The sequence below is a fragment of the Nuphar pumila genome, chromosome 17, assembly GCF_984573655.1.
Source record: "Nuphar pumila chromosome 17, dmNupPumi1.hap1.1, whole genome shotgun sequence".
Lineage (NCBI taxonomy): Eukaryota > Viridiplantae > Streptophyta > Magnoliopsida > Nymphaeales > Nymphaeaceae > Nuphar > Nuphar pumila.
The window spans coordinates 3,206,290-3,233,429 of record NC_143265.1 but is presented as its reverse complement, the minus strand read 5'-3'; positions in this window follow the sequence as shown (position 1 = coordinate 3,233,429).

Genomic DNA, 27,140 nt, shown 5'->3' with positions numbered 1-27,140 from the left:
AACGTTTCATCTCTCCCGCTGAAGGCACCTCATTTTTTTTTATCTTGAAGGAGGAGTTGGAATAAGTATGGGGTTTGTTCTTCGCTTTTTTTAAAGGTCTTCCCATTCCCATCGTTTGGCAGCACGCACTGTCACACTGGTATATTACTGCTCTCTCTCTAGTGTTGGTTGAAACCTTATGACGGTAATGCTTGGGTCTTTTTATTTTTCTTCATAATAGGCCACCAGAAATCCGGGATCACCAAGGGTCTTCATAAGACTTATCAATTTCTGTTGCATATAGAAGCCATCTTTTTAGTGATTTTAATCATGTGCTCTGCATACTATGATTCATGTGCACGCTGTGTTGCCAATAAATATACATTATGGGCTAAATAGATTCCAAAACATTATAAAAAGTTGTTAATGGTTTTATTTTTCTCATCTTTTTTTATGCAATGTTTTGTCATCTTGTATATGTCCATCTTCATTTCCTAAAAATTCTTGCTTGGCCACTTGAATTGATTCAACTGTGTTTTCATCGATAATTCAAAAAAACATATCCTAGTATGGCATATGGTCATGTTGATAGATGAGAATATACACATTTGCTGATATTTTGGTATCACTTTATGCTTTTTAGGTGTAGTTACCATCAAAAATTGGTGTTCAAGCTATAAGTTGGCACAAACATAAGCACATATTAGCATTTACATCTGGTCCTAATCAAATATCTGTGCACGATTTTGAAGAATCAGGTCAGTGGCATATGAAAAGTATCTTCTATGTGCTTTTCTTTTTTTCTACAATATGTTTTTCTCATTTCAGGGGTGGAATATGCATTTGGTCTACTTCTTATCCAGGGAATACAGCTTCTCTAAGATCTGGGTTAGCCTCTTAAGATATATGTATCATACCTCTGACTCAACTATTAATTTTTCCCTATGTTCTTTTACTCTATTCAGGCAACATTAAATATTACTTTCAATTAGTAATGGACAACGTTGTGCATACATCTGCTGAAGGTCCAGAAGAAATTAATTTTGAGGATGTTCGTGTTACGCCATCTACAGTATTAGGTGGAGAGAGTTCTAGTACTAGACGGAAAAGAAAACTAACCTCTAATGTTTGGGAAGCATTTAAGCAACTTCCAATTGGAGAAGATGGGATAAAGAGAGCTGTATGTAAATTATGTAACAAACCCTACCAAGCAGATAGCAAGAATGGGACCGGAAATTTAAAGCGTCATATGCTTGCATGTCCAAAATTGAAAACTAAAGACATAGGTCAAATATTCCTTGCAAAATCAGAGGAAACTATGTCTTTACAAGTTTCTAAGTTTGATCAACAAAAGTATCGAGAATTGGTAACAACGATGATTCTTAAGCATGAATTGCCTTTCCAATTTGTTGATTATGATGGATTTCGTTCATTGATTACCTATGTATGTGATGAGGCCAAACATATTAGCAGAAACACAGCTAAGACAGATGTTTTAAAGATGTATAAAAAAGAGAGACAAACTCAAAGATTTGTTGCAGTCTATTCCAGGAAGGATATGTTTAACATCTGATTTGTGGACATCTATAACTACTGATGGGTATATATGTCTCACTGCACACTTTGTTGATGAAAATTCAATATTGCAAAAGAAAATTCTAAATTTTTCTGCAATGCCAACTCCACACACTGGAATAGTTATATCTGAGAAAATTTATACATTGTTGACTGAATGGAGTATAGAGAAAAAAATATTTTTGATTACACTAGACAATGCTTCTGCAAATGATGTATCTGTTGAGTTGTTGAAGAGTCAGGTTACATTGAAGGATGTATTATTATGTGATGGTGAATTCTTCCATATTCGTTGTTGTGCTCATATCCTGAATTTGATAGTTCAAGAAGGACTGAAAGAGATAGATGATTCTATTAAAAAAGTCCGAGAGAGCATAAAATATGTGAAAGGGTCACAAGGTAAAAAACAAAAGTTTTTGGAGTGTGTTAAGCAAGTTTCTTTGAATAATAGTAAAGGATTGAGACAAGATGTCCCTACAAGATGGAATTCAACTTATTTAATGCTTGAAGGTGCTATTATATATCGTCGTGCATTTCTTCATTTACAATTGAGTGATTCAAATTACAAGCATTGTCCATCAATAGGAGAATGGGACAAAGTTGAAAAGATTTGTGACTTCTTGAAGTTGTTTTATCGTGTGACATGCTTATTTTCTGGATCTACATATTCTACATCAAATTTATATTTTCAAGAAGTGTTTCTAATTCACTTAAGCATAGTCAACGGTATGCGAAGCTCAGATAGTTTTATTAAATGCATGGCAACACAGATGAATATCAAATTTGAGAAGTATTGGAAACATCACAGTATGATCTTAGCTGTGGCTACTGTTTTGGATCCACAATACAAGCTACAGTTTGTGGAGTTCTTATATAATAAAGCAGGAGACTCTTGTGAGGCGATACAAGTTCATGAGAAGATATTTGCTCTTTTTGATATTTATATGCAGAACAATCCTAAAGCTTCAAATGTTGAATCTTCAATTCCTCTGGATAATGGTTTAGAACGTGATTCAAATGATAACTCACTTTTTATGGTAATTACTTCTAATACATATATTTTCAATTTTTCATTACTATATTTGTCAATGTTTTTTTTAATAAATTTTTGTGTGTGTAGGAGTTTACTTTATTTAAGAACTCTAGGAGTGCGAATAAAGCACAAAGTCACAATTAGAATTATATCTAGAAGAGCCTCGAATTGATTGGAATTCACAATTGAATGTTCTTGATTATTGGAGAATAAATAAATTTCGATATCCAGATCTTGCTCTCATGGCGTGTGATGTATTGAGTATTCCTATCTCCACAGTTGCTTCAGAATATGCTTTTAGCATTGGTGGTAGAGTACTTGATCAATATAGAAGCTCTTTGAAACCTGATACAGTAGAAGCGTTAATTTGCACTCGAGATTGGTTGTTTCATGCTAATGGTAATCCATAATCTTATATTTTTTTCCTTATACAAAGTATCAAATAATTTGTGGAGTTTGATTAGTGAGTTCTATGTTACTAACTATTTTATGATTTGTTACTAACTATTTTATGGTATAACAGAAAATTTAGTATTATTGGAGGAGCTGACGGAGGATATTATTGATTTGAACCCAACTGTGAGCGCGAGTGCAATTGTAGAATCTGTTGAATGCTCAAATTAAAAACCAATATTTTGTAAGGTACTTGTAAAAATCTTGATACTTATGTTTTTTTTTTGTTTCATATGTTGTATCTTAATAATTTAACTTACTCTTTTAATTTTTTTGTGTAGGGTCATGATCTTTGGAGGATTGAAACAATTGATAAATTGATCTTAATGTTGATTGTTGACACAATGTATCGGATGATTAATGTTTAATTGTTATTGTGATGTGGAAGTTTAATTATTTATGTTTATCTTGATGACTGCAAGACAACTTGGTGGATATGTTTGTAGTATGGTTGTAACTTGTAAGACATTGTGTTTATGTTGAGTAAGGATGTGCCTTGCTTGGCCAGTGGCATCAATTAATTCACATGGATGATTGATTTTTAGTCATGTATTTTTTCCCTCTGTTGGTAGCTTGGTATTCTTAGTGGAATACCAACTTGACTGTTCCAGGTGTTTCTTAGCCTTACACCAACTCAGTGAGCCATAGTAATGGAATATGCTTCTGACGGTGAGCTAATGTTGAGAGAATATGCAATGCTGGGAGATTCAGTGACCTTTTTGAGAGAATATTCCCTTAGTCTTTTCTGGTTTCTTATTTTTATTTGTTTCGTTAATTGGTTTGGAGACTGCATTTTGGTTAGGCTTGAGGAAGCTGAAGAAAGTGAAGAGTAATGGGCAAACACTTGCAGTTAATGAGGTGTCTGTTTTTCCTTTTTTCTAATTCTCAGTTATCAAACCTTTTGCTATTCAAAATGCATTTTTGTGCATGTATCAAGTTATTGTATATGATGAACATGCAATTAAAAGATATAGTTCTGGCTAATAGTGAGTGTTTTTTTTCTGATCAATAGTGTAAGTACAAATCATTTTGATCAATTGCATTTTTTGCCTCCATACATCTGGAATAAGTTTGTTGTTTATTGGTGCCTTAGGTTTCCTAACCTCTCTTGTTGATCAGTTGCGTTTTCAGCTAATGTTGTTTTGCAATTTTTACTGATTTTTGAGTAGTTATATTTATGCACAATTACTGATTAGTTCCCAAATTCCTTTACGTTTTCAAGTGCCTTAACAGCTTGTGCTGGATTGGAAGAATTGGACTTGGGTCAGGGAATTCATAGTTGGGTAATCAAATGCAATATGGAAGATGTCTTCATTGCAACTGCACTAGAAGATGATGTCTTCATTGTTAGGCGTGAGGATGTTGGTTTTTTGTGTGATTTTTTGTCATATTGTGATGTTATGCTCATCTTAGATTTTGCTTTCACATAAACCAGCTAATCTCAATGGAAAATTTTAGAAAAATTAATTGATGTGTGACCTGCTAGATGTAAAGATAATTATCAATTTTATTTTCACCCAATTAGAAAAATGTGTATTACCGATGGGGCATCACCAGCGGAAATATTATTCTAATAATGAGTTTGGGTTCAAGTATTAAATGCAAAACTTTTTGGCTCAAGTTGAAATATATTCAATTTTGTGGGAAAATATATAAAAACTTTGTTCTGTTCTTGAACTTGTAATGGCATGAATCCCTCTACTCGTATAAAGAAAATTTTGGGCAAAATACAATTTGTAGTTTAAGGTTATGGATATTGCACGTACATGATGACATCTTGGGAGATTGATGTGCCAAAATTTTCTTGTATAACAGCTAGGATTAGTTTAAAACCATGTCCTTTTTTTATGTGCAAAGAGGTACGGTCATTGTTTCATATATATTTTTGTACTTTCTAGTGCTTTACTTTCATGCTGGTGTTTGGGTGATTCAAAGTCAGAGTAGATCCAAGATGTTGTGAAAACATGTGTTGAACACATTGTATAATCCATGATAGCCTGTTGTGAATCTGTTTAGCTATCTGGTCCACCTCAGAAATGATGAGTGCTCATACAAATGAAAAATAGACTGTCATTTTCTTTTAACTTGGCCAACATGGAACAGGGTATCTCTCGACTATCATATGAGTTGCAATCTGGTTCAGGTGCATGATCCAATTGAGTTGGGACAACATATCACCTCCAGCTTGTCAAGTCAAACATAGACATCCTCACGCCTAACAATGTCTTTTGAGTTCTTCCTAAGCATGAGAACTTCTGGAGTTGATGCAAACATATACACTGTCACAAGCATACTTAGTACCTGTGCTAAAATGGCCAAGTCTTGCAGTTCCACTGTTGGATTTTGAAGGGAGGGTTTCTTTCAGGTGATGTGGTTCTGAAGCCCTCATCAATGCATATATGAAATGCCAAAATATTGAGTTTTCTAAAAGAGTGTTTTATGAAGAACGGGATAGTGGTCACAAGATTGCTGTCTCCACATGGTTAACCATGGTTGCTGGTTATGATCAAAATTGGAATACAGGAAGATGTATTGAGTTGTTTCAGCAAATATCTCGAGAAGGAATGAAACCAAAAAAATATTCAACTTCAAGTGCTTTGAGTGTCATAGACTGTGAAGAACAGGGGAAACAAATACATTTTGTTTCTGTTAAGGCTGGATTAACTCTTGATGTTTCTGTCGCTAGTTCATTTTTCACAATGTACTCCAAATGTGGAAGCCTCAATGAAGCTTTCCAATTGTTTGAACAAATGGTTGAAAGAAATCTTTCCTGGATTTCCATGATTGCTGGATTTGCAGGAAAGCATTTGAATTGTTTAGAAAGATGCAGCTTGAAGAGCTGAACCCTGATGCATTCACTCTGTCAGCTCTTTTCATTTTGCTTCGTCAATTGGTAGTTTTAGACTTTAGTTTAACTCATCAGTCTGAAGGCCAATATGATTAGACAGGTTATTCAGGTTACTCGGGTCAGTTATCGTGTCTATATTATCGGGTTGACCCGTTTAATAAACGGGTCCGCGTGTCGTGTAAACGGGTCGTGTTGACCCGACCCATTTATTAAACGGGTTAATCGGGTCGTGTCGGGTTACCCGTTTAATAAATGGGTCGGGTACGTGTTTGCCACAGACGACCCGTTTAATAAACGGGTCAGGTTTGTGTTGAGGTATGCTGACCCGCCAACCTGCCAACCCGCCAACCCGACCCGATTGCCACCCCTATTTACCTTATCAAGTGTGCAATGACTCCCAACCTTAATAATAAATCCCCCTTAAAAAGCCTCTTCCATTGTGTTTGGTTGTGCATTACTTATCCAATGTCATACCCACCACATAACCAACCCTTACTACCTCCTACAACTTCTTTACTAGTGTCCTAGTATAAGTGAGGGTGGTGTGTGTTCTCCCCGAAACACAAATTCAGTGTGTTCCCGTGTGTACAGAGAAATATCTTGGGACCCACGATAATTCATATGCCAATGTTGTCCACAATGACTTTATAATAAAATAACATATAAAAAATGTAGATAAGTTTTTGACGGAAATGTCCTCCAATAAGATATGATTTACAATAAAAATCTAATTTGTACTGTAAATCGCTATTCTTTGATTTGATTTCTACTGTAAATCGCTACTCTCTTATCTCATTTTTATTATAAATAGCTACTCTTATATCTGATTTTTACTGTAAATTGCTACTCTCTAATATGATTTCTACTATAAATCGTTACTCTTTGATTTGATTTCTACTGTAAATCGCTACTCTCTTATCTGATTTCTACTGTAAATCGCTACTCTCTGATTTGATTTCTACTGTAAATCGCTACTCTTTGATCTGATTTTTACTGTAAATCTCTACTATCTGATTTGATTTTTATTGTAAATCGTTACTCTCTTATCTGATTTCTACTGTAAATCGCTATTTCTATTATAAATCGCTACTCTCTGATTTGATTTCTACTTTAAATCACCACTCTCTTATCTGATTTCTACTATAAATCGCTACTCTCTGATTTGATTTCTACTGTAAATCGTTACTCTCTTTTCTAATTTCTATTATAAATCGTTATTCTACTCAGTTTGGTATTGCCATCATTATCTCTACTGTAAATCACTATTATCTGTCTACTCAGTTTGATGTTTGTACCCTTATATCATGATGAATAATAGACAAAATGCTGATTTTTCTGATAGTTCAACTATTTTTCATGAACAGACGATGACAAAGGGTGCTCCGACGATAATAGACGACGCCAACGATGATAAAGGGTGCTCTGACGACAGCAAACGACGGCAAAGGGTGATCCAACGATAGCAAAAGACAATAAAGGGTGCTCCGATGACAGCAGATGACGACAAATGGTGCGTCGTCAATCAGAGCTACTGTTACAGCAGATGGTGCATCACCAAAGGGTGATCCAGAACGTTTAGGGTGACATATTGCGAGGAGCTCCTGTTAAAGCAGAGGAATTTACTCCTTAGGGCAAAAATGATGATGATTTTAACCCTTTCTGGCAGGAGGACATTTCTGTCTTTTACTCAAAACATCATTTTATGGCACTAATGGCAAGAAAGGGTACTTAAGTCTTTGCAAATGGACCAGACTCCGATGCTAAGTGATGCTGACACACACGAAGAAATGATCCCCATGTGCTTACATACATGACGCTCATTCAGACCCGAGAACACACACCTGCGTGTTTCAGGGGAGAACATATAACCTACTTCGCCTAGTATACCATCTCTCTCACACTCCTCTCACGTGCTCCTCACATGTTACATCTTATACTCACCCTATGCTTACTCGAACACCAGATGAAACCCACAAACCTTGTTTATTTCAGACAACCAAATACTCCCTTCCTATTGTCCTACTATTTGAGTTATTCATAGATGTCAAACCCACTTCCTTCACGCAAGCCCGTAAGGATCCTAAGTGGCATGATGCCATGCAGGTTAAAATTTTTGCTCTTTATAAAAACTCTACTTGGTGTATTATACCTCCTCACCCTCCATAAAATATTATTAGTTGAATATATATATATATATATATATATATATATATATATATATATATATATATATATATATATCATATTAAGTGCATGGCTGATGCGTCTTTTGAATGGTACAAGGGATAGTTAGTGGATAAGGAATTTCATCAAGAAGAAGATATTGACTATGTTGAAATGCTTTTATCTCATCAAACCATATACCATTCGTGTTGTCTTGTTTGTTGCTCTTATTCATAATTAGTCAATCCATCAACTAGATGTCAACAATGATTTTCTTCATGGTTCACTCAGTGAAAAGGTATAGATATAGCAACCTCTAGAATTTCATGATCTATAATTTCTCCATCATGGCACTTTATGGATTCAATCCAACACCTTGTTCATGGTACCAAACACTAAGTATCACTCTCATTTCTTACGAATTAACTGAGTCTACTATATATGCCTCTTTGTTTGTCTTCAAATCTTCTTCCATTGTGACATATATTCTTATTTATATTGATGGCATTTTGATTAATGGCAGTTCTTCTAAGTATGTTTAGCATCTATTTTGCATTCTTAGTCAACAATTTGCTTTGAAAGATATTAGATCACTCCGTTATTTTTTGGGGGTTCAGGTTGTTTGGATAATTGACAGACTATTCTGCTCTTAATGCAAGTACATTTTGAATCTTCTTCACTCCACCAACATGCTTGGTGCCAAACCTATATCCACTCATATGGAATCCACTCATCAACTTGCATTGCATGGGACTCTATTTCATGATCCAACTTAGTATCACAGTGTTGTGGGTGACCTACAATAGTTGAGGTAATATTGCTCTCCTAATGCAAGTATATTTTGAATCTTCTTCACCGCACCAAGATGCTTGGTGCTAAACCCATATCCACTCCTATGGCATCCACTCATCAATTTGCATTGCATGAGACTCTTTTTCATGATCCAACTCAGTATCGCAACATTGTGGATGCCCTACAATATATGACATTGATTAGAACTGACCTCTCCTTTGCTGTCAATCGAGTGTGTTAGTATATGCATCGGCCAATTGTCAAGTGAATCCTTCAGTATCTCAAAGAGACAATCTCTCTTGGACTTTGCTCCAAGGCCTCCACATCCACTACATTATTTGTGTTCTCTAATGCGGACTGGGTTGACTCACTTGATGATAGAAAATCCACTTCTAACTACTCTATTTTCTATGCACCAAACCTTGTTTCATAGAGATCTAAGAAACATGTGGTTGTCAGATCTAGTACTAAGGCTGAGTATCGTGTTGTTGTGGAGGTTTTGTAGCTGAAATCTCTATTCAATGAGTTAGGGGTTCCAATCAAACAAATCCCCCACTATCTGGTGTGAATATATCTTGCATCCAATCTAATTTTGCATAACTGCAGTAATTAAACATATTGAAATTGATGTTCATTTTGTTCCGAGAGTCATGTGGCCAAGAGGCTAACTATGTGTCAGCCACGTTGCCACCTCACATCATATTGCTGATATCCTCACCAAGCCACTACCCACGTCCATCCTGGGTCATTTAGTTTGATGAGGGAAACGTAGAGCCCGATCCAAAAACTAATTCGGATCTCAATCTAGATAGACCTTAATGTTGACATCAAAAGGAAAGTCCTCCAAAGATAACAACAAATGGAAAGCAGATAAAGATAAGAGTCCTAAGAGATTCTCCAAAGAATGCAGTCCTCACACAAGAAAATCAAGATCACAAGGAAAGTCAAAATCAAGATTACATGAAATCATCTCACAAATGGAAATCAAGTTCATAGTCTCATTATAGCAGTGTATCATCAAAACTGGAAACCCTTGATTCAAGGCTTATCAATAACGTGTAACCAAGATATAAATATAATGGAAAAACCTCACAGATAAGTGATTGAGCGAGGGATTGAGTGAGGCCTGATGTAGGATCACACTGATCCGAACCACGTAATTAAAATTGGTGTGCGGTTCCTTAGTGGTTCTTTCTCTTCCGGCGTGAGTGTGCTCGTTTACTAACACGGTATATGGACCTTCAATTAGGCGCCTACATGCAAATTACGTTGGTTTTTTTAGGATTTTTTGTTTGTGGGATCGTCCACGCGGTAATTTGCCCAGAGAGAGAGTTTAATTTGGCAGTTTGGGAGTGTTTTCGAAGCCGCAAAAACAATGAGTAGTCTTTTCTGTCATTGACATAGAGCTCAACAATGATTCCAGCAATTTATGGCCTGTTAGGTTCTGACTTCTTGTTTTCACCCCCTCCCTAAAAATTACAACAAAAAAAGTAGGGGTGTCTACTTCAGATCGGAAGCTACGGATTTAGGGGATGCTCCTGATTTTTAAGGTAGTTGGCTCACAACTCACAAGTGAGTGAGAACCCTACTTAACGAGAATAAGCTTCTTAGAAAGAAATTGAGAAGGTTTGTTTTTGTGCTTAACGAGGGAGGGCAGCAGCTAGCCTTTACTTTTTGATGGTACCTCTCGATGCCTGACCCTTAAACGCGTACCCTAGCCCTCTAGTCTGACTATACCTAAATACTAGACGTCCTGACAGGGGACATATGCTCTCTCTCTCTCTCTCTCTCTCTCTCTCTCTCTCTCTCTGAATACTCACTTTTACTCAAGCTGACATCTCTCTTAGAATAGTCACTTTTACTCAAGCTCACATCTATCTATCTATATCTCTCTCTCTCTGTCTCTTAGTTACTTTTACTCAAGCTCACATCTCTCCTCCTCTCCCCCGGAGGTAGAGAGAGATTGGCATAATGATTTTAGGGAAATTGACTTCTCTCTCTCTCTCTCTCTCTGCCACGCGCCCACCATCGGAGTGAGCCATTTTATCTAACTTTTTTTATAATTCATATTTCCTCCCTCTTTAACAATTTGTTGATCTCACTCGTTTTTTGTTAATGTTGATTATCATCTCTCTCTCTCTAAATGGATAATACTTTGATGTCGATCTGATGGGTTTACTCCCCTTCCAAATTCAAGTATATACCAAACTAAATTAGTGAACCGAACATAGATGGGTATTGATTACTTAGATTGGCATGTACATCCACAAAGTTTATGCTCTCTCTCTCTGATGTTCGATTCTTGTCTGGCCTCCAGTTCGCTATTTCTTGGTGACGTATGTCGCTTCATGCGGGCCGTCAGGGTTGAACCACTTCAGGCTTGCTCTGTTGGTGCTCTTCTCTGGGCCTCGTTTTTCTACCATTGCTCTCCGCATTCAGGCGGCTCTCACGTCTGGCAGGAGGTTTCACCTTCTTGGCAACGGTCCTTTTCAAAGAGCATTTCTGGTCTGCGTCTTGTTCGGGCTCAGCCAGATGACTGGTGGTGTGCCGCTTGTTTGGCGCTCAATTTTTGTAAGCGTCGCACCTGCCTTCATTGTGCCTCACCCTTTCGTTCTAGGCACCACCCGGTATGCAGGCGCTCTGGTGATTTCAGCTCTCCTCCTACTTGCGATCGGGATCTGTCCAAGGTTAAGACCCCATAGTGCAAGGCCTCCTTCTCGCCTTGGGTGAGGATCGCCAAGCTGCAGAATCCTGCCTGTTCTGTCCTGGCAATCAAGATCGGGTCATCTTGGGTGCCAACCCTTCCGGCGCTGTCGTTTTCGATGTCGTTTATGGATAAGCGCTTCGTTCTTGTTTCGGGTCGTGTCCGGCCCAATGATCCTCTAGCCCAAGTCGCCCCGCCTGGATCATGCGATGCCTTGCCTATCCCAGCGCTCTCGTGTGCTACCGTCGTCTATTTGGGGTCACCTTTCGGTGTTGATTGCAAGTCTGGGAGGTCGTCCATGTGCTCAGTGGGTTCAGAGGGTGTTATGATTTTCCCTAGCAGGAGTTTTTTATCCACCCCTACCCCTTTTTCTACTTCCAGAGGTATTTTTGAGGCCAGGGGAATGACAGGCTGCTCCTTCACTTTCCCTTACCCTCGGGCTCATTGTTCTTGCCTTGGGAGGGTGCGTCGGTTTATCGATGCTACCTTTGGCCTTGGTGGCACCTTTTTCGGTCATTGCTAGGTTCTCATGTCAAGTTGAGATCTCCAAGGGGTCGTGGGCTGCGATCCACTCGTCTTTCAAGGCTATATCACTTGTGGGTCTCATTTTCCATGGTGGTGCTCATTATCGTGCGCTAACTTATCTGTCACAACTTCATATTTGGCCTATCTTGGGGCATGCATGCAACATTTTTTCGCCCCTGTCAGGTCCCATGCTGCTTTCCTCTACCACCACCTATCATTTGATGCGTGCGGTATCCGGTATTGATTGCCATCTTTGGGGGTGCCTCGAGTCGCTTGGGATGCTGGGGCTCGTATGGGTGGTGGTGTCCGCAACTCTTTTCCTTTTGTTCTTCCCCATCTTGATGACCTTTATTGAGGTGCCAGACTCAATTGCGGTGGGGCTAGCGGTGTTATCGAGACTTCTATGCCTCAATCTCCCCCCCACTGGTATTGTGGGGCTCAGAGGATGTTTGATCGGTGCACTGCATCCTTGTCGTTAGTCTTGGTGGTCTCTACCTCGATGGTGCCAAGTGATCTGAGCTTTGGCGTCTCGATGGCTCCTAAGGCTTTGGCGTCTCTCCTATTCCTGAGGTTTGCTCAGGTTGGGTGTGCTTGCTTCGGCCGTCGGCTCAATTCTCGACGAGTTTAGTATCTGCGGGGGTATCTAATCAGTGCCTGCTTGGTGATTTGGCATTGCCTCGTATACGCTGCTTGCTCGAAGAAGGTCCCTTGTTTGTGGTGTCGGCTATCAGTGATCATTGCTACACCTCTCCGTTATGTCGAATTTTATGCAGTTTTATCCCTCCATCCCTTTTCTTCGCGGTTGTTGAGCCCCTCTCATCATCTACCGTGTTGCATCCCTTCAAGGAGTCGGGTTTTGTTGGGCAAGATGTTTCTCTTGTTCAGCCATCATCTTCGGTGGTCAATCTGTATTCTCAGTGCAGCCATCTATCTTTCTACTTGGGTTGTTCAGTGGACGTAGCAACTCGACATCTTCATCTCTCGCTCTCTCAGTCGCAAATTTGTAGCATCTCTATCCTGATGAGGGAGTCATTCACAGATATCGTTGAGTATTTGCCTTTGGTGGACGTTGATGCCTCCGGTCCCCCTTCTGTCCCCTCGCCTTCCTCCTCTGCGATTGGGAGGATTTCTCTGTCGGGGCTGGATGGCGCCTCCCTTAGGAGTCAGTGATGGTCTTCGAAGTTCTCCACATCTTAGTTTTGGGTATCTCCAAGGCATTCTGCACGGTTTCGCTCTCTGCGGAGCTTTCATGATTTTCTGACATGAAGATTCTATGCTGGAATATCAGGGGCTTGAACTGCCCTCAAAAGCGCTTGTTCTTTGCTAGTTGGATCCAGCAGGAAAATCAGGACCTCGTCGCTATTTGTGAGACCAAGATGGCGGAGGTTCCTTGCTCGGTAGTTTCTGAGATCTGGCATGGCACAGTTTCTTTCATCAAGCCATCGTTGCTCTTTGTGGGCAATATCCTTGTTCTTGGGAGGCCGTCTCTCGGAGTCTACCAGCTTGATGAAGGCACATTTTCCATATCCATTGCCATTCCTCTTTCGGCTAAGCCAGTGCCGGCAGTGGTCACCATGGTGTATGGTCAGCATCGCCAGAGCCATCGGGAGGAATTTTGGGCGGACCTGAATAGGCTCCTTCAGTCATTCGAGAACCAACAACTCATCATGAGCGATTTCAACTGCCTGTTGTCCTCCTCCGACTCGAGTAATCCTATCTCCTGCTCGGCTTATATGATTGGGTTCCAAAATTTCATTCAATCAAACCAGTTGTATTCTGTTCCGCATTGTGGTGAAGCTTTCTCTTGGTCCAATCGTCGCTCTCACCTGCCCGTGCTACCGCCTGCTTGACCGTGTGCTCGTCTCCCCGGATCTACTGGCCTCGCTAAATGACCTCTCGTGTTGTCTTCTCCCTCCATCTGTCTCTGACCATAGTCAGTTGGTTATCCGATGCGGTCGTGGATTTTCTCGCCACATCAAATTCTGATTTGAGCAATGGTGGATCAGGGAGCCAGGTTTTGAGTCTGTAGTTCATTTATTTTGGTGTGGCTCATGCACCACAGCTAGGGCGACTACTTGTTGTGTGGCTAAGTGTCGTCGCTTGTCTCGAGCAATTAAATTGTGGCTTATCTCAAGGCATATCAGCAAATTTTAGCATCTGGAGGATTGGGAGCGCGAGCTATAGTCGATCCATCAGTCTCTCTCAGATTCGACCTCCCTGGCAAACTCTGACATTGCCAGCCTGAATGCTAGATCTGCAGAACTGACTCTGCTATTACAGTCGTGGCGCCTAAAAGAGGAGATTCGCTGGAGGCAGCAGTCTCGTGTTATTTCGCTTAAAGCGGGTGATGAAAATACTCATTTTTTTCATTCTGTTGTCTCTCATAGGCATCAGAGGCCGACCATTCCTTCCATCTGCATTGAAGGTGTCTACCATTCTGAGGATCAGTTTCTCCCAGCGGTGACCGATTGCTTTATCAAGTTTTATTCCAGAAATCCTTCGGCCGGTGGGTCGATGGGTATGGACTTTGTTCATTGCATCAACCATGCGTTATCCAAGTCTTTGCAGGTATCCTTTTTTTAAGAGAAAATCTTTGTGGCAGTAACAGCTTTGTCTGGTTGGAAGGCCCTTGGTTTTGATGGTTATCCTGTGGACTTCTATCACACCTTTTGAACATGCGTTAAGGGTGATATTCTTAGTATGTTCGTTGAGTTCCACCGCAACGATCGTTTACCGTCTATCTATAACCTGGCCATTGTATCTCTTATTCCTAAAGATGCTACATTGGTGGACATAGTGCAGTACCGACCCATCTCTTTCTTAGGGGGAATCTACCGGATCATCGCCAAGGTATTGACTAGTAGGATGCGCTCTGTCGCTAATCAGATTTTTTCAGATGCTCAATTTGCCTTCATTCCCCATAGACGGCTGCATCATTCGTTTATTATGGTCACAAAGGTGGTTCACTCTCTCAAGTCCAGCGGGAGGCCGTTCTTTACTCTTAAGCTTGACTTCCACAAAGCTTATGACTCGGTGCACTGGCCTTTCCTCTTTCACATGTTAGAAAACTTTGGATTTGGTCGACTCTTCTCTAGTTGGGTGCGTGAGTTGATCACTAATACACAATCCCAAATTCAGATTAACGGGGTCCGTGGTAAGCAGTTCAAGCTTGAGCGTGGGTATTCGACAAGGATGCTCCTTGTCCCCTCTGCTTTTTATAAATGTCATTTCTGAAGGCATTGTGGTATTGTTCAAGAGGGTCGTGGATTGTAGTTTTATTAAACCACTCAGAATTCAGGAGTTCTCAAGCAATATTCTTACTTACGTCGATGACATGATTGTTTTCGGCATTGACTCCATCCAACAAATGTTAACAGTCAAGCTCATCATTCTCTTTTTCCTATCGATGTCGGGTCTCTCGCTGAACAATGATAAGTGCTGCATTTCCATGATCAATGTTCCTCCGCATATGCAGGCCATCGGTCAGAAGATCTTTCAGTGCACCACTTCGGACAATTTTTTCTTCTACCTTGGTCTGCCACCTCAGCTCTCATGTATTTCATCGGCTGCTTGGAACACCACTCTACAAAAGGTCCAGACTAAGATTTTGACCTAGCAAGCCTCCTACCTTTCGATTACCGGTAGGCTTACCCTCATCAAACATGTTTTAAATGCTATGCCAAAATTTTTTATGTACGTGTTCCTTATGCCTATGGGGGTCAATAAGAAGCTCTCTACGTATTGCTCAGGTTTCTGTGGTCTGGGCAAGGTAACAATAAAAAGCGTCACCTTATGGGTTGGGACAATATAAGGTTGCCGCATAATAGAGGGGAGTTGGGATTTCGGACTCCAGGTTAAGAAGTATTATTCTGGTTGTTAAGCAAAGTTGGCTTGCACACCAACCGAGGTCCCCTTGTGCAAACTTCCTGTAGGCTAAATATGGATTGGTGGAGTCTTTGTTTGGGGGTCATCGTGCGATTAGGTCACCCATTTCGCACCTACGTAGATCGTGGATTCAAGCTTGGTCTACTGTGTGTGATGGTGAGGGCGACGATGTCGCTGAGAGCCAGTTCTTTTGTAGAGCGATCACGTCGAATGACTTCTTCTGCACCAGAGCCACCTACCTTTCTCTCCTTCTAGCAGATGTGAATCGTTTCTCTACAAGTATTATCTAAGGCAAAGGTCCTCCTCCGAGAGCACGCTTCTTTGCTTGGATTATTCTGCAAGATCGGGTGCAGACAGATAGCTTCCTTAAGTCTATAGGTTTCTGTATTGTGAGTAAATGTGCTCTCTGCGAGGTGGCTAAGGAATCTGCGTTGTACCTATTCTGGGAATGTCAGGTCTTTCAGAATATCTTTAAGGCTACCTGGAATAAGCCGGTCATGTGCGTGCGCCAAGAGTCTTTCGCTGTGGACCTCTTGTGGGGCCCCAAGCCAGTTCATAGATGTAAAAGTTGGTGGATCATTTGAAGAACTTGGTTGCTTTCTGTTTGGATATTGCGCAACAATGCCATTTTTAGGCAAAACCCGGTTCAGTTCAATAAGTTAGTAAATTATATTCTGGCGGATGTATACGCCTCGTTACACATCTATCTTCCTGATCTTCAGCGCCACTTACCGCTAAGGCCTCCCCCGGATCCGGACTGATTGCCTCTGTTTCTGTTTTATATCTTGTTCTCTTTTTTTGGCTTATGTGTTCTTTATCGTTTTGGGTCCTGTTTGTTTTGTTTGCCGGTTTCAAGGTCTGTTGTACCTGTCGTAATGTTGATATTCTTAGTTCGGCTCTCTCTCTCTCTCTCTCTCCAAGTTACTTGACTCCCCGATTCAATTTTTACTGTGGTGAAAAGGTTTCAATTGTCTGGTAACAACATAACCTCATTGTTCTATCGATGTCGGACGTTCCCGCCTTGTTGGGGGTTCTTGGAGGCTCGAACCCTAGCAGGCACTAGATGCATGTGGGTCTCCTTTTCCCATTTTGTACAGCCCTTGGTCGACCTAAGATGAGACCGCTTTTATACGAATGCAGTCTACAGTATACAAGACGATTGAGACATCCATACCTCCCTTGCTTTTTCACCAACCCTCCCTAGAGGCTCTCTATATACTTCTTGGTGAAAAATTGGAGAGGTTCGCAATTTACTATAGAAACTATCATTCTGAAAAATAAAAGTACCTACGTCACATGGATACTCAATTTTGGTCCTGTGTCATGTTGTATCGTGTCCCCTTATATATTATTCATATTGATAACTTCACAAAAATGGTTGTATCCATGTATTCGTAGCAGTATCTATGTGACAATTAATAGGATGAATTTGTAATTTGTCAAGTCAAGGCTTTTCTTTCCCCATTTATCTTTGCCAGATGTGATTGTAAAGAATGGCTTTGTTTAATTGAAGATAGGATGGGTTCTTGGTATAGTAAAAGATGCGTGTCATATATACAATAGGATAAGGAATGAGCATATTAGAAGAAGTGTTGGGGAATCTCTAGAAAAGGTAGAACCTAAAGGAATGCCATCCATGTATGTGTTTGGCATATCTAGAGAGTTTGAAACAACAGCTGTATATGTGTACAAAGAGGTGATTTGATGCTTGCTTGAGAAACACAAAGGGAGGGACAGGTAGACTTGGAGAAAGGTACTCAAAAGTGACACCATGGAACATTAGGCATCTTTAGTTTATCTTTCAGACAAAACTGAAGTGAAAAATAGCACTATTTCTTACGTTTAGTTTAAGGATTTTTTTGGGACTTATGGTTAAAAGGTATTAGAGTGTTATCCCTTAAGTGATTTTCTTGCTTTACACAAGCTCAACTCTTAGGTGAATGTACCCCAAATCAAGGCCACGGTTGAGATATCATTGGGGCTGTTCACGAGTCGATGAACATGGTACCTAGGTTGGTGCTTAGGAACCCAAATGGTTTATATATATATATATATATATATATATATATATATATATATATATATATATATATATATATATATATATATATATATATATATATATATATATATAGAGAGAGAGAGAGAGAGAGAGAGAGAGAGAGAGAGAGAGAGAGAGAGAGGTGCCTCACTCTTTTTGTGCCTACCGAACTTTCAAAAGATTGTTTCTATTTTTTCTAAAATCGACCATATAGATGTGATTTACATGCTTGATTTTATAGAATCTACTTTTGGATTGTCCTATTCCAGCACTAAGTTAGGTTTTCATGAGATTCAAAAATCAACTGTTTACAAATTTTAAAAATATTTAAATGCTTAAAAACTCATTTTTTTCTCAAAAAAACATGATCCAAGTGTTATTTCCTAACAAATTGATCATGTAAAACACATCTGTAAGGTAAGGTCAGATTTTTGAAAAACAACATCAAAACCCCTATCCAATCAAAACCCCTATCCACTGGAGGTAGGCACGCACTAGGCACAAAAAGCATCAAGTACCTACCCATTACTATATATATAGGAAGACCTGCTGGAACGGGTTTTCCTTCAAACTTTGTTGAACTGCACGCAGCGCAATGCTGCATTTTTTTTTTCAAAAAATTTAAATTACAGGCGATTTTAAACTGTCGCTAATTCTCGTTTTCCACCCAAAGATTTAGCAAGGCTGACGCTAAATCTTGTGAATGCACAAAAAATGATGAAACATCGTTGTTTGATCACACGCAATCAATGACAACGGTTGTGCTATCAAACAATGATGTGTTTGATGATACATGCTACTTTCTCTTTCTCTCACTCTCTATCTATATATAAGAATGAAAACCTCTCCAATGAAAAACCCTCACAAACCTCTCCAATGGATGTTTTATTGGATTTTTTGTATTTTTTTTCAAAAATTTTGACTGTACAAATGTGATCTATATACTTGTTTTTATAGGAATAAGTTCTTGAAGTATTTGATTTGGAGGCATGGATAGGTTTTTAGAAGTTTCAAAATGAATGTTGTATAATTTTCAAGACTCCAAATACCAGTTTTTTTTATCCAAAAATCATGATCTAAATCAATCATATTGAACACATTTAAAACTGTTAGAATTTTCAAAAAAAAAATCATTGGAAAGGTTTGGGAGGGTTTCCATTGGAGAGGTTTTCATTCCTCTCTCTCTCTATATATATATATATATATATATATGTATATATATATATACATATATATATATATATATATATATAGAGAGAGAGAGAGAGAGGTGCTTAATCTCATCCAGCTTAATCAAACGGAAGTACATTGAGTGTTTGGACGCATGTGATGGACACTCAGCATTTTCTTTAGCAAAAAAGCCTTTTAACAGTGCTTTTGAACTGCTGATAAAGGTCTCAGTTTCTCTAGGACCTTTAGCAGCACTTCAAAATGTCGCTAAATCATGCAATAGCACACCGAGCCAAAGGTCTCAGCAGAACTGGGACCTTTAGCGGTGCTTCAAAAGCACTGCTAACAGTGTTCTTGGTACATTTTGTGCAAAAAAATGTTGCATCAGCATGGGTGCATTTTCAATATTAAGAACCTCTCTCTCTCTCTCTCTATATATATATATATATATATATATATACATATATATATATATATAGAGAGAGAGAGGTGCTTAATCTCATCCAGCTTAATCAAACGGAAGTACATTGAGTGTTCTTTGGACGCATGTGATGGACACTCAGCATTTTCTTTAGCAAAAAAGCCTTTTAACAGTGCTTTTGAACTGCTGATAAAGGTCTCAGTTCCTCTAGGACCTTTAGCAGCACTTCAAAATGTCGCTAAATCATGCAATAGCACACCGAGCCAAAGGTCTCAGCAGAACTGGGACCTTTAGCGGTGCTTCAAAAGCACTGCTAACAGTGTTCTTGGTACATTTTGTGCAAAAAAATGTTGCATCAGCATGGGTGCATTTTCAATATTAAGAACCTCTCTCTCTCTCTCTCTCTCTATATATATATATATATATATATATATATATATATACATATATATATATATATAGAGAGAGAGAGGTGCTTAATCTCATCCAGCTTAATCAAACGGAAGTACATTGAGTGTTCTTTGGACGCATGTGATGGACACTCAGCATTTTCTTTAGCAAAAAAGCCTTTTAACAGTGCTTTTGAACTGCTGATAAAGGTCTCAGTTCCTCTAGGACCTTTAGCAGCACTTCAAAATGTCGCTAAATCATGCAATAGCACACCGAGCCAAAGGTCTCAGCAGAACTGGGACCTTTAGCGGTGCTTCAAAAGCACTGCTAACAGTGTTCTTGGTACATTTTGTGCAAAAAAATGTTGCATCAGCATGGGTGCATTTTCAATATTAAGAACCTCTCTCTCTCTCTCTCTCTATATATATATATATATATATATATATATATATATATATATATATATATATAAGGAAATTAAAACCTACTAAATGAAACATGATATATAGTGAATTTTCTATGTTTTTTTTTTAAATTCAAACCCCATAGGTGATTTACTAAAAATTGATACTTTGATCATGCATTTTGGATGAAAAATTGGTATTTAGAGCCTAAGATAATTATGAAAATTATAAGCTGTTGATTTTTGAAACCTTATAAAACCTATCAATGCACCAAAATCAAATGTTTCAATAAGTGATTCCTATAAAAACAAGCATATAAATCATATTGCACACTGCAAGAAAATGTTAATTAGCGACAAAAATTGGCGACAGATTATTTTCAGCGTAAAGTTGTGATGGCTTAGCGAGAGAAAAGTAGTCGTCATTAAAATTAAAATTTATTGTGGATTTAGCGACGGAAACATTCCGTCTCATACTCCGTCGCTACTTAGCGATGGATGACCGACATAAAAGTTCTATGTCAAACTTCGTCGCAATGTAGCGACATAAGTTTTTCGTTGCTAAGGAAGTCACCATTTAGCGACGGAATTGAGACAAAATGTTTTCGTCACTAATTCGTCACTATTTTTTTATATAAGCTTGTCTAAGCCATGACATTCTCTCTCTGATTTCTCCCAAATTGAACCCTAACCCTCCTGCCTTCACCGTCTATCTTCGTCGATCCTCTTGTCCCACCACCGCCGCCCCTTTTCCGACAGCTCCAACAGTGCCTCCTCGTCGGGCGACCGACTCGTCCGTTCACCTTACCCCCCCTCTTCTCCGTCTTGGTTTTTCTCCCTCTCGAGCCTCCTCAGTCACTGAAGCCCCCTGTCCTTAGTCGCTGAAGCCCCCCATCTACACTCCCTCTCCTTGCCGGAGCCCCCCGTCCGCGCTCCCTCTCCCTGAGGTGATCCCTCTCTCCCCCTGCATTGTCTCCTTATTCTTTTTTTTTTCGTCTTGGTCTGGCAGGAGCCATCAACCCATGCCTCCTCCTTTTCAAGAGTCGTTGCCCCTGTGCCCCCCACCCATCTTTTTTTCATCTTAGTACGATAGGGGACAGCCCCCCCCCCCCCCCCCCCCCCCACCCCCACCCCCGCCCCCCCATTTTTTTTCGTCTTGGTCCGGCAGGGGCCGATGGCCCCTGCCTCCTCCTTTTTAAGAGCCGCAGGGGCCTTTGGCCCATGCACCCCAACCCTTTTTTTTCGTCTTGGTCCAATAGGGGCCATCAGCCTCTTCGCCCCCCCCCCCTTTTTTTTGTCTTGGTCCATGCCTCCTCATTTCATGAGCCTCCTCACATGCAATCAACGACAACAGTTGTGCTATCAAACAATGATGTGTTTGATGATACATGCTACTTTCTCTTTCTCTCACTCTCTCTATATATATAAGAAAATGAAAACCTCTCCAATGAAAAACCCTCACAAACCTCTCCAATGGATGTTTTATTGAATTTTTTGTATTTTTTTCAAAATTTTGACGTACAAATGTGATCTATATACTTGTTTTTATAGGAATAAGTTCTTGGAGTATTTGATTTCGAGTAATGGATAGGTTTTTAGGAGTTTCAAAATGAATGTTGTATAATTTTCATAAATTTTCAAGACTCCAAATACCAGTTTTTTTATCCAAAAATCATGATCTAAATCAATCATGCTGAACACATCTAAACTGTTAGAATTTTGAAAAAAAACATCATTGGAAAGGTTTGGGAGGGTTTCCATTGGAGAGGTTTTCATTCATATATATATATATATATATAAATATATATATATATATATATATAGAGAGAGAGAGAGAGATGGTAGGTGCTTAATCTCATCCACGCTTAATCAAAAAAGCCTTTTAACAGTGCTTTTGAACTGCTATAAAGGTTCGAGTTCGTCTAGGACCTTTAGCAGCACTTTAAAATGTCGCTAAATCATGCAATAGCACACCGAGCCAAAGGTCTTGGTAGAACTGGGACCTTTAGCGGTGCTTCAAAAGCACTGCTTAAAGTGTTTTTTGCACATTTTGTGCAAAAAAAGGTTGCATCAGCATGGGTGCATTTTCAATATTAAGCACCTACCACATTCTCTCTCTCTCTCTCTCTCTCTCTCTCTCTCTATATATATATATATATATATATATATATATATATATATAAGGAAATGAAAACCTACTAAATGAAACATGATATATAGTGGATTTTCTATATATTTTTTTAAAATTCAAACCTCATAGGTGATTTACTAGAAATTGATTCTTTGATCATGCATTTTGGATGAAAATTTGGTATTTAGAGCCGAAAATAATTATGAAAATTATAAGTTGTTGATTTTTGAAACCTTATAAAACCTATCAATGCATCAAAATCAAATGTTTCAATAAGTGATTCCTATAAAAACAAGCATATAAATCATATTGTACACTACAAGAAAGTGTTAATTAGCGATGGATTATTTCTGTCGTAAAGTTGCAATGGCTTAGCGAGAGAAAAATAGTCGTCGCTAAAATTGAAATTTGTTGTGGATTTAGCGACGGAAACATTCTGTCTTATACTTCATCGCTACTTAGTGATGGATTACCGACATAAAAGTTTTGTGTCAAACTCTGTCGCAATGTAGCGACATAAGTTTTTCGTCGCAAGGAAGTCACCATCTAGCGACGGAGTTTAAGACGGAATGTTTTTGTCGCTAATCCATCACTATTTTTTGATATAAGCTTGTCTAAGCCACGACATTCTCTCTCTGATTTCCTGTAAATCAAACCCTAATCCTCTGTCTTCGCCGCCATCGATCCTCCTGTCCGACCATCGCCGCCCCTTTTCCGGCAGCTCCAACGGTGCCTCCACATCGGGTGACCGACCCCGTCCGGTCACCTCACCCCCCCCCCCTCCTCCCTCTTGGTTTTTCTCCCTCTCGAGCCTCCTCGATCGTTGGATCCCACTGTCCTTAGTCGCCGAAGCCCCCCATCCATTCTCCCTCTCCTCGTTGGAGTCCCCCATCCACGCTCCCTCTCATCATCGTCTGTGCTCCCTCTCCCTGAGGTGATCGCTCTCACCTCTTTTGTTGTCGCCTTATTCTTTTTTTTCCTCTTGGTCTGGGCCCCTGCCTCCTCCTTTTCAAGAGTCATCGCCCCTGTGCCTCCCACCCTTTTTTTTTCATCTTGGTCTGATAGGGGCCATCGGCCCCTGCGCACACCCCCCCCCCCCCCCGCCCTTTTTTTCATCTTGGTCCATGCATCCTCCTTTTCAAGAGCCACAGGGGCCTTTGGCCCATGCACCCCCACCCCTTTTTTTTTGTCTTGGTCCAGCAGGGGCCATCCCCCCCCCCCCCACACACACACACACCTTTTGTTTGTCTTGGTGCCCCCCGCCTCCTCCCTCTTTTTTTTTTTGTCTTGGTCAGGCAGGGGCCATCGACCCCTGCCTCCTCCTTTTCAAGAGCCGCAGGAGCCTTTTGGCCCCAGCATCCCTCCCCCCCCTCCCCCTTTTTTTCTTAATCGTATATAATTGTGCTTTGCAGGTGCGTAACTGAGCTAATTGCACGATGCTTAGTGCTAAGCATCGCATGCGGCTAAAAATAAAATGCAAAAAAAAATAAAAAAAATGCAAAGGCGATAGCATGCAAATCAGGTACATACCCATGGTGAGTAAGTGATGCAAGCACATCACAAGTTATTTAATTTCTTGGATGCAACAATTTTCTGTTCATGCTCACTTAGTTGTGGATATCTAGAACTGCTTTGATGGAGTTCAGAGATCATGCTGAGCATGATTTTAATATATGAAAATAGAAATGCTCTTATTTTTGAAGTTTGGATTCCATGCTAGTCATGGTAGTAGTTAATGGGATATTGGAGTGTATTTGCTGCAGGTATATGTTTGACATTGTTTTGATATAATTAATTTAAATGTATTGCAATGTTGATGTAATTGTATCTATGCTTGCATGCAGTTATTTTCAATTTGATTATGCCTTCCATGTAAAATTATATCATGAAAATATGCTTCAAATGAATGTATCTTGTTATGAATGAGTTTGCACATGAAAATGAATGATAAGTTATCAATGCTTCAAACATGCTTCAAATGAATGGTTTTGCACATAAAAATATTAAGTTATCAATGCATGCATTATTGTTCTTGTGATTGAATGACATCATATATATATATATATATATGTGTGTGTGTGTGATATATTAAATCATTACATCTACCATGAATGCATAATAAATTTGATATTTTCTTCATCATAGCATTCTTATGATTCTCTTTTAACTGGTTAAGATAATATTTGTAACATCATAGGACAAAATGACTGCAAACCGTGAATGGATGTACTGTAGGATAGTTGACAATAAGATATCGCTTGAATATATAGATGGTGTTGATAGTTGTATTGAATTTGCAATGGCAAGTGTCAGTACAGTGGATCCCACAGGTCGGATCAGGTGCCCCTGCACGATGTGTAAGAACAATCGATTTGCAGAATCTTATGGCGTTAGACATCACTTATACAGAAAGGCTTTTGTGAGTGATTATCAGAATTAGACGCTTCATGGTGAAGAATTTTGAAATAATTTTGACACAGAGATGTATGTGGTATATGATAATCCATATGTGGATTTGATATTTGATGTCGTAGGACCACAACTGGGTTTTGCTATGGGTCCTAATGATGTACCAACTAGGATAGAGGAAAAAGCAGCAAATGATGCAGCTAGTAGATTTTATGATTTACTTAAAGATGTTGATGAGCCACTTTGAAATGGTTGCAAGAGTCACATTATCTTGTCTGCAGTTCTTCAACTAATGATTTTGAAGTCCGAGTATAATTTGAGTCAATCATGTTTTGACCATCTGTGCTCTATTGTGAAGAGTATGTTGCCCAAAGATGAGAAATTGCCATAAAATTCTATTGTATGAAAGTTATGGTCAACGCTTTAGGTATGGGGTATCAAAAGATAGATGTTTGTCCAAATTACTATATGTTGTATTTCAAAAATCAAGAAAATAGTAGATCATGTCTCTCATATGGGCATCCTTGGTTCAAGCCAAAGACAAGGGGAAATGGTAGCATGAGATCAAAAGAAGTGACATACAAGTTGCTCTGCTACTTCCCTCTCGCCCTTAGATTACAATGATTGTATGTCTTCGATGACAGCTACACACATGAGATGATATGCAAATAAAGTTTGGCATGATGAAGACAAGATCACGCATTCTGCTGACGCAAAAACTTGGAAGCACTTTGATCATACGCATCAGACCTTCACAATGAAAGTGAGAAATGTTAGACTCGATTTATGTACAGATGGATTTATTCTATTTGGGGGTAGATCAACCACATACTCGTGTTGGCCAGTATTTGTTACCCCATATAACCTTCCTCTAAGCTTGTGTATGAAATGTTAAAATCTTTTTTTCTCTATTGATCCCTGACCCGATGTCTCTAGGCTAAAATCTTGATGTATATATTTAAGGCCATTGATCAATGAACTGAAAATACTATGGGATGACGGTGTTCTCACATACAATGCCCACAAAAAACAAAACTTCAATATAAATGTTGTTCTTATAAAGACAATTTGTGACTTTCCTGCATATGGTATGTTATCTGCTTGGAGCACACATAGGAGGTTGGCATGTCCGTACTGCATGGAGGATACAAAATCTTTTAGATTAATGCATGAAAGGAAGCCGTGTTAGTTTGATTGTCACCATTGATTTCTACCAAGTGACCATTTGTTCTGATGACAAAAAAATGCGTTCAAAGTAGGCACAACTAAAATAGAAGGTCCACCTACACGGTTGTCTGGCATAAAGATTTTAAGATGATTGCGATACTTTCTATATAGACAAATAGATGCCCGTAGTGCGAGGCCCTTCCTTAGATTTGAGAAGAATCATAATTGGACAAAAAAATCTATATTTTGAAAACTACCATATTGATCGACCTTATTGATACAACATAATTTGGATGTGATGCATGTAGAGAAAAATGTGTTCAATACGGTAATGGATGTCAAAGGAAAAATGAAGGATAATCCGAAGGCCCATATAAATTTAAAAGTAATATGTAAAAGACCAGAATTGGAACTTAAAGAGTATAATGGCAAAGTGCTGAAACCAAAGACAAGGTATGTGCTTGGAGTAGATCAAGTAAAGCAGGTATGTCAGTGGTTGCGGCAATTGAGATTTCCAAATTGATACGTCTCTAACATTGCTCAGGCTGTGAAGATAGACGAGGGACAATTATATGGGTTGAAGAGCCATGTTTGTCATGTTATCATGCAACAGTTGATTCCTCTAGCATTCCATGATATGTTAGACAAACCTATATGGGGGGTATTATCTGAGTTGAGTCAGTTTTTTAGAACATTATGTGCATCAAAAGTTGTAGTAATTGAGGTAAAGAATATAGAGGATTATGTTGTCACTACTATTTGTCAGCTAGAGAAGATATTTTCTCTAGCATTTTTTGACGTTATAAAATATGTGATCATACACTTGCCATATGAACTTAGGGTTGGTGGTCCTGTGCAATATCGGTGGATGTACCTATTTGAAAGGTAATTTTTTTTATATATTTTTTTCTCTAATGCTATTAAAAATTTATTATATTACGAGATGTATATTGTTGACAAGTGCATGTTTGACCTAAAAAAAAATGTTCGGGATAAAATAAGAGTGGAGGGTTCAATTTGTGAGACATACACTTTAGAAGAGATTTCAAAT